The sequence below is a fragment of the Vulpes lagopus genome, chromosome 2 (genome assembly GCF_018345385.1).
Source record: "Vulpes lagopus strain Blue_001 chromosome 2, ASM1834538v1, whole genome shotgun sequence".
Lineage (NCBI taxonomy): Eukaryota > Metazoa > Chordata > Mammalia > Carnivora > Canidae > Vulpes > Vulpes lagopus.
In genome coordinates, this window is record NC_054825.1 from 61,505,499 (window position 1) to 61,520,456 (window position 14,958).

Sequence of the window (14,958 nt, forward strand, 5' to 3'; positions counted from 1 at the left end):
AGAAAAGTTGGACCTTTTATCAAATAATTAAAGGTACATAAATTGACTCTAGTATATGTTTTCCTGATCCAAACATGATTTTTGTGGAGAAGGGAGTTGAATTCTTCAGACACATGAGTATCTTTTATTCCCTATAGTAGTGGTTAAGTGATTATCACTATTGATTATGCAGCTCTTAAAAAAAAAAAGTTATGCATTGTGAAAAGGGATTAGAAAACCTTTCAATGCATTATGTGTAAAGTTGTTGATGAGTTAAAAATGGTGGTTAATGAAAATCTATGATAGCTGATAATTTAGTAAGTTACTATGGAGAAAGTAAGCAGTTAAAAGAAACAATTTGAAAGTGTGAAGTACTGGGAGCCTACTGGGGGCCACAATGGACTACTGAGGAGGGTGGATGTTGGTTTTACAAGTTCTTTGAGTCTAATAAGCAATATTTTAAAACCTCTTGAACTTGAATATGTAAAGTTTGAATCTTTCTGTCCTCTGCTAAGAGAATTCAGATTACTACTCAGTGATCACCTATTCAATTTGTGTAACTAGCAATTGAGAAGAAATATCAACCTTAAATTAGAACAAGCTGATGGAAAAATTTGAGGAAACAGTAATACATTCTGCATGGAAACTTTCAGTGTTGGAAGAGGGAACAGGTACTTATTTAAGGCCAATTCAGTTCTTTCTATGAACTTTTTGTTGTATGTAGATGGGTTTTGGGAAATGTGATTTGACAAATGGACATTTGAATCCATGCAACAAATGGGGTCTATTTTAAGTGAGTTGCTGGACTAGCCAGAGGAACAGAAGGGCAATGACTGACATGCACTTTCAAGCATATAAGAACTATTTATTTAAGGAAATAGACCAGTTATATTCAACCTCTTGGTCTTGATTTGTTATATTAGTCAATGGCTTAAACAACAGGTTGGGCCACCTTGACTTCACCTCATTCTTTTTTTTCTTTTTTTTAAAAGTTTTACTTATTTGAGAGTGAGTGAGAAAGAGCACAGGGTAGGGAAGGAGCAGAGGGAGAGAATCTTCAAGCAGACTCTCCTTGCTGAGGACAGAATCCAACTTGGGCTTGATCTCACAACCCCTTGAGATCATGACCTGAATGGAAATCAAGAGTTGGAGGCTTAACTGACTGAACCACCCAGGTACCCCTAAGCTCATTGTCTTTTTGTTTAAAAAAAAAAAAAAAAGTTTTTTGTGTGGCTGATGTTCAGATAAAATTTTAACTAAAGGAAAGGGGCAGGTTAGAGCAGTGGTAGAAAATATGGAGTTTCCAACAATAGTAATTAATAACTGAGAGCTATTTTCAATTTTTCAAAGATCCCAAGGCTAATATGTAATAAAGTCAATATGTTTGATTTTAAAAAATCCTCTGGAACATGAGAGGAAGATAATAAAAGGAATTTGGAGAGAAGTTCACTAGTTATAACCAGATGACCTTTTGTGACACATTGTTCTCTATTGGGCTGACTTGATTAGTGCCAGGAAATTTTCAGGCAATCTGAACTTCTTTACCTAGAGTCAAAAAATATATCTATTTTTTGGACCAAAGCATTCTTTGTCAATGCTGATTTTCATAGGGTTAATGAAGCAGATTAATAAAACATTTTATCAAATGAATTTATCTTTGCATTTAAAACCATTCACCCAGGCTTGCCCACTGATGGACTTCTTTTTACACCTATGAGTTAATGATGAACAGGCTTGTATTTGCCAACCCAGAGTAGCCAATTGTCCTGAATTCCTTCTCTTAACATCAACTTGAACTCCTTAACTGTATCTCTGTACTCAAATCTATTTAACAACTTTGTTCTTCCTGCCCCCATTAGAAGGCTAACTTGATGAGTTCTCTCCTCGGGGTCACTTAATAGGCCTAAGGATGTTGTTGGCCTAAGGATGCCGGACTATGTGGGTAGTAATAGCAGAAATTGGTTGAAAGGAATTGAGTTAATCACATGGGCAGAGAAATAGAGTAGGATTTAGAAATGCTCAGAGTTGGTAACATAGGGTGTTGGGTGGGCAGTAGCCTTGAGCATCAGGGAAATTGTGTAGGGTAGAGAGTTAAGACTAGACTAAAGGTGTAGGAGTGTCGACTAACAGAAAAACGGATTCGGTCCATGGATTTTGGTTAGTGTGTAACAGTTGGAGAGCCATTGAGCAGATGCTGCAGAGCATGAAGGAAGTCAGCTAGTAGAAACAGGGAAATTAGGAAGAGGTAGGCTGTTTGGGTGGTGAGGATCATTTAACCTATCCACTAACCTCTTGAATATTTAAAAGCAGTAACTTGAAGTAATGAAGAGTGAAGACTTTCACACTGTCTGCAGTACATCAATGAAGTTGAAGGCCATTGCCAGCCTTCCTTTAACGGTTCCTATTTGATATGTTTCAATCACATATTCAGTAGGATAGATAATATTAAGCATACCTCTTAAATCTTTTAGTTCTCAAATTGTTTTTAGTCCTTGTGGTCAAATACCATTCACTTCTCTGGTATAACTTGTGACATTTTCTGGCCAAAATGTATTAGCAGGAAACTGCTTTCTGAGAACTGTGAAAACTTTAATGGTGCTGTGTAGAAGATACTGGTAGATCTAATCCAGTTAGAGATGACTGATATGACACAAGGAATACATAGAACACAGTGTTTCTCAGAGTGTGGCCTTCAACTGCCTATATTAGAATCACCTGTATGTTTCTAAAAAAGCATGTTTCTGAGCTTCAAAGTAGATAATACTGTATTTGGAGATAGATCTATCTGTGGATATTGTTAAGAAAAATTCCTAGCATAGTTTGATCTAACATTCAACCTGGAAAATAAATGCATTCTTAACGAAGGCCCTTTATTAAAATAATACATGTTACCATTCACGTTGATTCTTCCTACTAAGGTAAAACCTAGAATAAGGATTCTGGTAAAAACCTAGAATAAGGATGGTATAATTGTCTAACTTTGTAGTGTGTAAACTTGGAATGACTTAGGTCGTGCTTCCCAATGCATCACCTATTTCGAGATTTCTAGGCATAGAATTTAATTAGAATTCTAATGAGGTTGATTATGTAATTCAGAGGCTGATATGTAAAGCTAGCTGAACCTCTTACCTCTATTGGTTAATTCTTGAGCTTTTGAATATTCTTCATCTTAGAGTTTGTGATATCATGACTAATGCATTTGGGCTATGTCTTTTCCAAAAATATTGTCTTCACACAAACTGAAATGGTGGAGAAATGTAGGAACATGAGAAGACAGGGTCAGTTTCTGTGGGTGGGTGTATATTTTCTCTTTTGAAATTAATTCATTTACACAGATGGACTAACCCTAGCTCCAGACCAATTTTATTGTGTAAAGTCCATGAAATACAGAAAGGACATGAATTGACTTTGCTTTATAATCTCTCCTCTCCTTTTGTTAAAGGATATTCTTCTTCTTCCTTGAGGTATCTTAGGAAAATAGCTTCAGCTTCTTTTATGGGCCTTCACTTCATAATCCACAGAACAGTTGACTTGTAAAACCTCTTGGTCACTCTTTATTTAATGTCCTGAATCATGTTTAGTTATAGTAATTTTCCTTAAATTATAAGTTTTGCACAATTTTCAGTGTTTATATATTGAACCTAAAGAAAAATCTCTGGACAGAATGGCAGGAGCCACCTGTGCGGGACATGACCTGGATTTGTCTCAGACCACCTGTTAGAGCAGCTGAGGCTTTCTTGGCATGATTACAGAGCATCCCCTTTTTAGATATGTATAAACAACTGCTCTGGGGTAGAAATTTTTGGCTCCAGCAAAGAAAGAAAGAAAAAAGAAACCAGAAGATTCATTTTCCCTAAGAGCCTAATGTCCATGCCCAATTTATGATTTGGGTACTTGGATGTCCTCCTCTAAGAAGAGCTAGCCTAGCAACTCTTGACTTATTGGTACATCAATCAGCAGGCTCCATCTGCTTTGGTTTAAATAATGGACTTTGCTTAACTTTAGTAAAGATAAGGGATTTTTTTTTTTTTTAAAGAAAGAGAGCTATGTTATGTTAGGAATAAGCTCTTGCCTAATGAAGGAATAGATATTTTGTTCTATTTCTCATGTAAAATAATCCTGCATGATTTCTCATCTTAAAAAGCATACTTTGTAGAGAAGGAGGATGCCCCATATCTATCTTTATAGTTCCAGGGAGCTTAACAATAGTGCATGCTAAATATCTCTCACATAGAAGGTTGTAAGAACATACTTAAATACAGTTCATAGAGTGATTACATGGAATTCTTTAATTTAAAAAAAAAACAAAATAACTCCGTTTCCCTAAAATAGACTTCTACAACTTCTAAAACATGATTGTGTGCTCACATGACTTTCTGGCGTTGAACATATCATAAATTACCTAAGAAAAAGGTAAGGGAGGGGTTCATATAAAAGGACCTCACTAAAGTTCTTTTACAAGCACAATTTATTTTTCACAAGTGTAATTTTAGTAAAGAATTTAGTTATGATAAATCTTGCCATGAGAATTTTGGGAAAGATATGTAGTAGAGAATCCTTAATTAGGAAAAGTTGTACACTGGTCTGCCTCTAAGCCTGAACCTCTTGATTTACTTCATAATGCAGGACTTGAAATGGATTATCTTTAGTTTTCTTAACTTATTCCTCTTATGAAGTAAAAGGAGATACTGACAGGGTCATATTCTCTGCTTAGTCTCTCCAGCTCACACAAAATGTTCAGAGTAGAGACAGATAGAGGTCTACTGGGTTATGCCACATTCTAAACAAAAAATTCCTTATGTTATCTGATATATCAAATTATCAACCTCTTATAATAGAGATTTTGAAGCATGTTTTGATTTGTCTAGTTCCAGTCTTCCATGAATGAGTTAAATTCTAGTCACTCAGGATTAAAAGAGATCTATTGAGTCCGTTCTCTGTCTTTAAGTGAACACTCATTCTCTTTGGAATACTTCCATTGTGTCACTCATCTGAGGGTTTTTTTTTTTTTTTTTTCATGTTACTGAAAAGTCTAGCTCATAGTTGGGGATCATTTAGAAAAGTTGTGTTGCAGTAAGGCCAATAGATGCAGAGCATGGCTTTTCAACAGATGAATAGTGATGTATGTTTATTCAGTTGTGACACCTCATATGTATCATTTTTTTCTTTCCCTTTGCTCCTTGTGTCCCATATTTTTAACCTAATGAAAATTCCTAATCCAAAGCTTATCATGTTGATTTTCACTTGTTAGATACAGAATCTGAAGCTTTTTGAGTAACTGAGTAATTTGCTCAGGGTCCTGCAGATAGGCAGTAGTAAGGCAAAGACTTAAAGATATTCTTAGAAGAGCCAATAATGCTGCTGTAAGAAAATAAGCCTGTTTTTCAGGTTACTTTTTATGGTGGTGTTAACCTTGGATAGTCAACTGGACCATAGAGGTCCCTAGGATAGGAAGCAACTGTGAAGATCAGTCAAAAGAATAGAATAGACACAGATTGAACAATGGTGAGAGAAGTGTTGCTCTTTCCCATCATGTTAAAGGGAGTCAAAGTAGTAATAATGATTAACATGTATATAGAGTTTACCATGAGCCAGGTAGAGTTCTAAGTGTTATACTCACATTATCTAACTTAAACTTAACAACTCTGAGGTAGATACCATTATTATCCTAATTTTACAGGAAAAATAAAAATGCTTCATCAAGGAGACTTTGTTTTGCTCTGTTTTTTACGAAACCATGATTGGTACAGAGAAAGATGCCAGTGTAGTTCACTAATGAAGATACTTGACTGCTGGTGAAATAAAGTTAAATTATTCTGAAAATAATTGGAACAGAAACATCAGAAACATCATCATAATGTCATCTAAGAATGAGACACCAAGAAATTGGTTAGTGAATGTTTCAGATATGAAGGAGAAAAACATGGACCCATGAGATAGAGGAAGGCTGTCAGGGTATGGAAGCCACAGAGGCCTCAGGACAGAGCAATGTGACAATTTTAAGTCATTGAAGAGTGACGTAAAGCCCAGGGAAAGAATATTTGAGGATCAGTCAGGGGAGGATCTTTTCTGAGTAGTGATTAAGGCAGAACCCATTGACCTTAAGAGGATTTTACAGCATCCATTTCATTCATCCCCAGAATAAGGCATATCTTAGAGACCTGTTCTGGAAAGTACTGGAACAGAATGAACATCCTATATAATCCTTCAGGGATGCTATTCTGAATTTTCCTTGATTGAAATTATAAGCAATTACATCATTACTTAATGAGTAGGTTAAAATAGAAGAGGAAAAAGGGGCAGAAACTTCACATGGTTAAGATGGTTTTGGTTAGGTCTATAAAATATTAATTCTTAAAACTATTGTTTCCTCAAGAGTATTGCCTTTTCCCTTTCTTGATGCTTCCAGGTCATCCATTGTTTTTGGTGAAGTGCAAACCAATTGTGGTAAAATAAGCATAACATAAAATTGACGATTTTAACCACTTGGAGGTACATAGCTCAGTGGCACTAAGTGTAATCATATTTTTGTACAACTATTGCCATCATCCATCCCCATATACTCCTCCCCCAGCACGGGAAATCATTTGGCTCCTATCATATCTATTTCCTTTGCTTTCATCCTATTATCATTTAGAAATTATCTTGATTATTCAAGTGTGAGGCTATATTAAGAATAAAGCTGGGGCAGCCTGGATGGCTCAGCAGTTTAGCGCCACCTTCAGTCCAGGGAGTGATCCTGGAGACCTGGAATCGAGTCCCACATTGGGTTCCCAGCATGGAGCCTGCTTCTCCCTCTGCCTATGTCTCTGCCTCTCTCTCCCTGTGTGTGTGTGTCATGAATAAATAAAATCTTAAAAAGAATAAAGCTGCCATGGACATACATATAGAAGTCTTTGGACAAAGGTTTCACTTCTCTTGGATAAGTACTCAGCAGTGAAATTCCTGGGTTATATGTTAAGGGTATGTTTCACTTTCTAAGAAATTGTCGAGTATTTTACAACCTGGTTGTACAATTGTACATTTTTGCCAACAATGTATTAGAATTCCTACAACTTGTAGTCAATTTTATGGTAGCCATTCCAGAAGATAAGTAGTAGTACCTCATCATGATTTCAACTTACATTTCCCTGTGACCAATGATACTGAAGCATCTTTCATCTGCTTATTGCCTATTATTACAACTCATTTGATGGAATGTAAAGGGTCTTTATTCTGGATATGAGCTCTAGATCAGCTAACTATTGCAAATGTTTTCTCAAAGTTCCTGGCATGTCTTTCCATTTTCCTAATTATGTCTTTCAAAGGACAAAAAAATTTTAATTATCAAATTAATTTTTTACTTATTTTTCATGACTTTATGTCTTGTCTGATATTTTTGCCTTCTCTTCATAAGAACATCTTTCTATGTTTTCTTCTAGAAGTTTTATAGTTTCATGTCTGTTTAGGTTGTGATCCATTTTGAGATAGTTGATTCCATTTTAAAAATAGTACAAGGTAGGAGTTGAGAGTTGTTTTGTTTTCCCTATTTTCTCTCCCCTCCCTGTTGCCTCCCACTCTTTTTTAGTTGTCATGGCATCATTCATTAAAAAAACTACCTTCTCCAAAGTGCTATAGATTCCTTTGTCAAAAACTGATTGACTAGGGATCCCTGGGTGGCGCAGTGGTTTGGCGCCTGCCTTTGGTCCAGGGCGTGATCCTGGAGACTCGGGATCGAGTCCCACATTGGGCTCCCGGTGCATGGAGCCTGTTTCTCCCTCTGCCTGTGTCTCCGTCTCTCTCTCTCTCCTCTCTCTCTGTCATAAATAAATAAATAAATCTTAAAAAAAAAAACTGATTGACTATATATATGTGTGATTCTCTTTCTGGACTCTTTTTAAAATTTTATTTATTTATTCATGAGACACACACACACACACACACACACAGAGAGAGAGAGAGAGAGAGAGAGAGAGAGAGAGGCAGAGACACAGGCACAGGGAGAAGCAGGCTCCTCTCAGCAAGCCTGATGTGGGACTGGATCCCTGGACCTGGAATCACACCCTGAGCCAAAGGCAGATCCTCAACTGCTGAGCCACCCAGGTGTCCCTCTCTTTCTGGACTCTTTATTTTGTTTCATTGATCTAAGTGTTTTTTGGAACAATCCAATGTTGACTTGATTGCTTTGTAGTAAGTTTTGAAATCAGTATAGAACTCCAGCTTTCTTTTTTTCTTAAGGGTTTTTATAATCAGTATCTTGATAACATTGAGTCATCTAATTAAAAACCATGGTATATCTCCTGACTTATGTAGGTATTCATTAACTTTCAACAATATTTTGTAGTTTTGATTGGAGAAGTCTTGCATATATTTTGTTATGTATCCCTAATTGTTTCCTGCTTTGTTGATAGTATTATAGAAGGTATTTAAAAAAATTATTCCTGACTATTCATTGCTACCATATGGAAACACACAAGATTTTTGATTATTGACTTTGAATTCATTCTTACTAAACTCTTAAATTCTAGAGATATTTTTGCACAGTTTTTTTTTGGGGGGGGGGTGGTTTCTATGTATATGACCATGTCACCTGACAAAACACATTTTTTTCCTTTCCAATCTGACTTGTTGATTGACTTTATTTACCTACTTACTTCATGCTTTATTACACTGGGTAGATCTCCAATACAATGTTAAATAGAAATAGTGAAAGTAGACATTCTTGACTCAATTGTAAAAGGGAGTATTTTTGTGGGGGGGAGTGTGCTTTACATATGTTGGATATTAACCCTTTATCTGATGTATCATTTGCAAATAGCTTCTCTCAGTCAGTAGATTGCCTTTTTGTTTTGTTGATGGTTTCCTTTGTTGTGCAAAAGCTCTGTATTTTGATGTATTTCCAATAGTTTATTTTTGCTTCTGTTTCCCTCACTTTTGGAGACAAATCTAGAAAAATATTGCCATGGCTGATGTCTGAAAAATTATCGCCTATGTTCTCTTCTGGGATTTATATAGTTTCAGGTCTCACATTTAGGTCCTTACACCATTTTGAATTCATTTTTTTGTGTATGGTGTCAGAAATTGGCCCAGTTTCATTCTTTCACATGTAGCTGTCTAGTTTTTCCAGGACCATTTATTGAAGTGACTGTCTTTTTCCCGTTGCGTATTCTTGCCTCTTTTGTTGAAGATTAATTTCCTATATAAATGTGGGTGTTGTTTTCTAGGCTCTCTATTCCATTCTATTGATCTGTGTGTCTATTTTTGTGCCAGTACCACATTGTTGTGATTACTACACACAACAATGTGTGTAGTAGTGATACTACGCTTTGTAGTATATCTTGAAATCTGGGATTGTGGTTCCTCAAGCTTTGTTTTTCTTTCTCAAGATAGTTTTGGCTATCTGGTTTTGTGGAAAATGATGTTAGTATTTTGATAGGGAATGCAATGAATCTGTAGATGCTTTGGGTAGTATGGACATTTTAAGTCTTTGGATATTATCTATTCCTAGTTTGTTGAAAAATTTTTTTCTATCATGAATGAGTATTAAATTTTATAAAACTTTTTTTTTTACAGTGATTGAGACTTTTTTTTCTCTCCACTGAAATAACGAAGATGGTAAATTACATTAATAGATTTTTAAATGTTAAACCAACCTGCCATATCTAATAATCCCTACTAGGTCATGATTTACTATCTTTTAACATATTGTTAATTCTATTTGCTAATTTGTTAAGGGATTTTTCATCTCTATCATGAGAGATGTCAATATTTTTTTCTTTGTAATGTCTTTGACTAATATTAGAGTGATGCTGGTCACATAAAATGAATTGCGAATGGGTGGGGGAGCAGTATTCCTTCATTCCCTTTATTTTTTAAGACTGTTTCCGGTAGAATTTACCAGTGAAGCTACCAGATCTGGTGTTAAACTTTTTGTTTTTGTCTGTTTTTTTGAGGGGTAGGAGGAAGGTTTTTAATTAGAAATTAAAGCTTTCTATGTCTGGGTCAGTTTTACTAATTTATGTCTTTCAAAAAATTTTCATTTTCTCTAAATTGCTGAATTTATTTGCGTGATATTTTAAAATGTTATTCTTCTAATATCTTTTTAATATCTGGATGATCTGTAACGATCTCTCTTTAATTAGTGACATTTGTAATTTGTTCTCTTATTCTCTCAGATTGGCTAAAGATTTATCACTTTGTTTAATCTTTCCTGAAGCCCAGAATTTGATTTAATTTATATATTTTTTTCTGTTTTCTAGTTTATTGATTTCTGCACTCTATTTCACTTATTTTACTTATTTGGAATACAATTTCCTTGTTTCTCTATGTTATTAAGATGAGAGCTTGTGGTTTAGATTTTACACTTTTCCTAAGTATTTAAAGCCATAATTTCCTTGTAAACACCGATGTAGCTGCACCACCATAAATTTGATATGTTGTATTTTCATTTTGACTCAGTTCAAACTATTTTCTATTTCTCTTTTAAATTATACCCTAACTCACAAGTCATTTAAAACTTAATTTATAAGTATTTCTTAATTTCCCAGATACCATTATAATGATTTCTAATTCAGTGTTATAAACTCCATTCAATTCTATTCTTTTTAAATTTCTTGAAACTTGTTTCATGTTCCAGAATATTTTATATTCTTGTGTATGTTTTGTGTATATTCCTTTTTTTTTTTTTTTGGAAGGCTGTCCTATAGTCATCATTTAGGTGATGGTTCATTATACTGTTCATATTTTATTCTTCTATGCTGACTTTCTGTCCAATTGTCCTACTGATTACTAAGAGGATTGTTGAATCTACAACTCTAATTATAGATGGCCTCTTTCTCCTTGAAGTTCTGTCAGTTTTGATTCATTTATTTTGAAATTCTTTTAGTGAGTGCATGTTTTAGGATAATTAAGCTTTTTGATGAAATGTCCTACTTTATCCATCACCATGTTTCTTAAAGTCTACTTTTTCTGACAGCCACTCCAGCTTTTCAATGACTAATTTTTGCATAAAACCTATTTTTTTTCATCCTTTTACTTTTAAACTTTATATGTTGTATTTAAGGTGAGTTTCTTGTAGACCATTTATAATTGGGCCTTGCTTTTTAAAAAATCAACTCTGATGTTCTTTGCCTTTTAAATGGAGTGAGTGTTCAGATTATTTATGGTTAATAAATGCTTAACTATGTGGTTAGGCTTAAGTCTACTGTACATGCTATTTATTTGTTTATTTGTGCTTGTCTCATTTGTTATATGTTTTCCTTTCCCTCTTCTTTTATGCTAGGCATTTTTCAGATTTTTTTTTTTTTACCTCCACTATTGGATTAACAGTGTCTCTTTGTCTTATATATTTTTTTAGTTGTTGGCTTATCATACCCCACTGTATCCTTTTCATAGTGCATCCTCAAAAATATTAAAATAATATTCTATCACTTCATGTGTCACAACATGGCAAAAATACATTTTCCTTTCCTCCATCTTATCTTTTATACTATTGTCATAAATCTCACTTCTACATGTTTCATAAACTCTACAATATACTATAATTTTTACTTTATTTATTTTTAAAAATCATTTATTCATGAGAGACACAGAGTGAGAGAGGCAGAGACACAGGCAGAGGGAGAAGCAGGCTCCATGCAGAGAGCCCGATGTGGGACTCCAGGATCACACCCTGGGCTGAAAGCCCGCACTAAACCACTGAGCCACCCGGGCTGCCCATTTAGGATTTTGAAGTAAGCACCAACTATTCTCACATTTTTAATCCCAAAAGAGCAAGATAAAATATCAAATTGAAGAACAGTCCTTAGAAGGACTTTTTTCAGTGTCCTTAATTTTTCACCTTCTATCCAATAAAGATTTCATCATCAATTAGCACTTATCTGTGGACTGCATTTTGGATTTTCTGAATTAGTTCAGACTTTACTTCAGTGAGGTAACTCAGACCCAGAAAGTTTAAATGATTTATCCAAATTAATATAAGAGCTGTGACCAGTATAGTTTTTTCTACTATACGTATATTTATATATTGTAGTAATAACAGTAAGGACCTTTCATAAGTCTGCATTTTTGGTTTATTCTTTTATTTGTTTCTGCTTATTTTTTTTCATTCCTCATCTAAATAGTACAGCAACATTGCCAAATTATTGTTTGCTTGCTGATGCACATTATGGTTTTATTGACAGTTTTACTGTAAAATTCTATCAGTATTTTTTTTCTCACTTAATTTTGATTAATGAGCTGGAACCATAAACCTTCAAATTCTCAATGGGAAAAAAAGACAACCTGCCATTTTATAGCACATTATAAAGCTGTATTTGGTATAAAAAATTTGAAGTATTCTTATACCAAAGAGAACTCGAGATATGTATTTTCATTACTATTGACATAACATTATTTTGTTTGTTGATGAGGAGTAAAAAGTTTCTTTCACCTCACATTTACTATATGAAATATTTCTATTATCTTTATTTACACAGAGGGATAGAATTAGTCATACACTGAAAGCTATTTAATCTTTCACAATCACTCAAACTGTTCCCATACGAGCCAGAAATTTATGCTCTATAGACTAGACCTCCAATATATGAATTTAAATCTCTTGATGACTTATATACTTCAAATCTTTCTAGTGAAGAATTGCATGCACACCTTTAAGCAATAGATAATAGTTTTCCTAGAACATGATCTAAGGATGTCTCAGTCTCTGACAAAACTACTTTCTTAGATATTTTGTATAGAGTGGTTTGTATTTATTTGACTTTGCATGAGTAAATCAATTCTTTTGAGTCATAATTATTGTCAAGTGGAGTCCGTTGGATATTTGCTGATTATATACATACTCTCAAAATGATAGAGGCCTCCAAAAAATTTTGCTTTTTAAGATTTTTTTTTTATGAGACACACACACACACACACACACACACACACAGAGAGAGAGAGAGAGAGAGATGTGCAGGAAGCCCTATGTGGGACTCGTTCCCAGGACCCCAAGATCATACCCTGAACCAAAGGCAGACGCTCAATCACTGAGCCACCCACGCATCCCAGGTCTCCAAAATACTGAAAATAATATCTTTGTTCTTATAATTAAAACTTCATGTTTTTAATACACTCTTGATAATGATAGTTTACAAACTGGGATAACTGCCCATGCCTAAACACTGAGGTATCTTCAAGCAAGGAAAACATTTAGGGAACAGAATAAATCTATTGTGGTTGTACCAATTTTAGAGAAAGTTAAGAATATTAGACAAAGTCACTCAGTTAAAGCAGTGGCACTTAATAATAAAAGCAGATATGGTTAAGAGGTAAATGTCACCTCAGCACATTCACACTAAGGTGAATATTTCGTAGGGAGCATGTTAATTGAAAAACATTCATTCCTCATGTGAACTGGACTTTGGAAAAACATTAATGCTCATTGTGGAAAGTGTAGCAAGGTGTATCAACCTTAGATAGCTTATGGGGAAATAAATAAATGAGAATAAAAAAGAGGAAATCCTTAGATAAAACCAAAGGTGCTAGAAGTGATAGAAAACCGGATTCCATCTTCAAATGTAGAGAAGAAAGGTTGACAAAATGAAAGAAAAATGGAAATTAAGTCAGAAAGTTGAAAATATGAATATGTTGTGGAAAGAAGAAAACAATGAGAAAGAAAAAATTGAGATGTATAAAGAATTAGAGGTATTATTGGAAGTTAAACATCCTCATGAGATGCCTAAAAGCCTCACCAATGTGTGAGCCAAGAAGCAAAGAGAACTGTAGTTCAGGAACAACTCTCTAACCTGAGAAATTATGGGATTTTCCTGATCCCTCACTCCACAAGACATCAAGCTATGAGACCAGGTGGATGGGATTTTATACAATTTCATCATAATCCATGAGATATCTCCATAGACATGATATATCATGAAAGTAGGAACAGTGCCTACTCCTTCCCCTTTGAAACTCTAACATTCCAAACCACTGTTGGTGGGGAAGGGGTGATTTTACATATATATGTCAGTTTCATGATCAAACTAGCAATGTTCTGATCCATAATTATCTACCAGATAAATCACTGGAAAGACTTAATATCTGAATTTCAAAGAAATTTTTAAAAAGTAAAATAAAAAAAAGTAAAATAAATCTGTGTTGGCAAGGTTGAAAGGTTAATAGGTAAAGCTTCAGCCATGTTTTTCTTCGATAGCGATATATAGAAGCAGTACTGCGCATAGGCATGGCAGACTGCTTGGATGGGCTCTATTAGGCTAGGAGCTATATTCTACTGTCCTCATGTTTCCATGTGGGTCTTCCTCTCTGTATCCCACCCCCTAGCAGAAGGCAGGATTGGAAAGAACAATGCAGGCTGAGGGGATGGTAACAAATTCGATGCCTTACCATCAAGGTAGCAAGTACCTTCTATTGAGGAAATGGACTTTTTACTTTCTCTTTGTCATCAATTTTCACTGAAAATTTTGTTTCAAAACTTTTCAATAATCAAAAATTTAACCTAAGACTTTCAGATACTTGAAGATAATGACATCCACCTAGCTACCTATTTTCTCAGTATTTCTTTTTAAAAATACAAAAAATTAAAGGCCACACACAGCTTAAAGACAGATGACACTGATACTTCAAAGGGACACCCCCCCCCAAAAAAAAAGAAAAGAAAAATCACCAAAGCCAGTATGCAATTTCTACTGTTCCTGCCCTACTATTGCCTCACACTGAGACTCTATGGCAAGCAAGAGCAGGTTACAAGTACTGCTGGAAATGCAGAAAAAGCAGACTAGGAAAGGGACCTCTGGGCAATCTAAAATCACCTCCAGAAGAAAAAGGACATCTTAGCCTCATATAAATGGATAGTAAAGTTAGAAGACATAATGGTAGAGAAAACTTTACAATAAGGACATAAATTATGTGCTTAGTAAATATACAAAATCTACATAAGGATAATTATTAAACACCTACTAAATACACACTCAGAAAGTTGAACAAATTGAAAGAAACTAACCTATT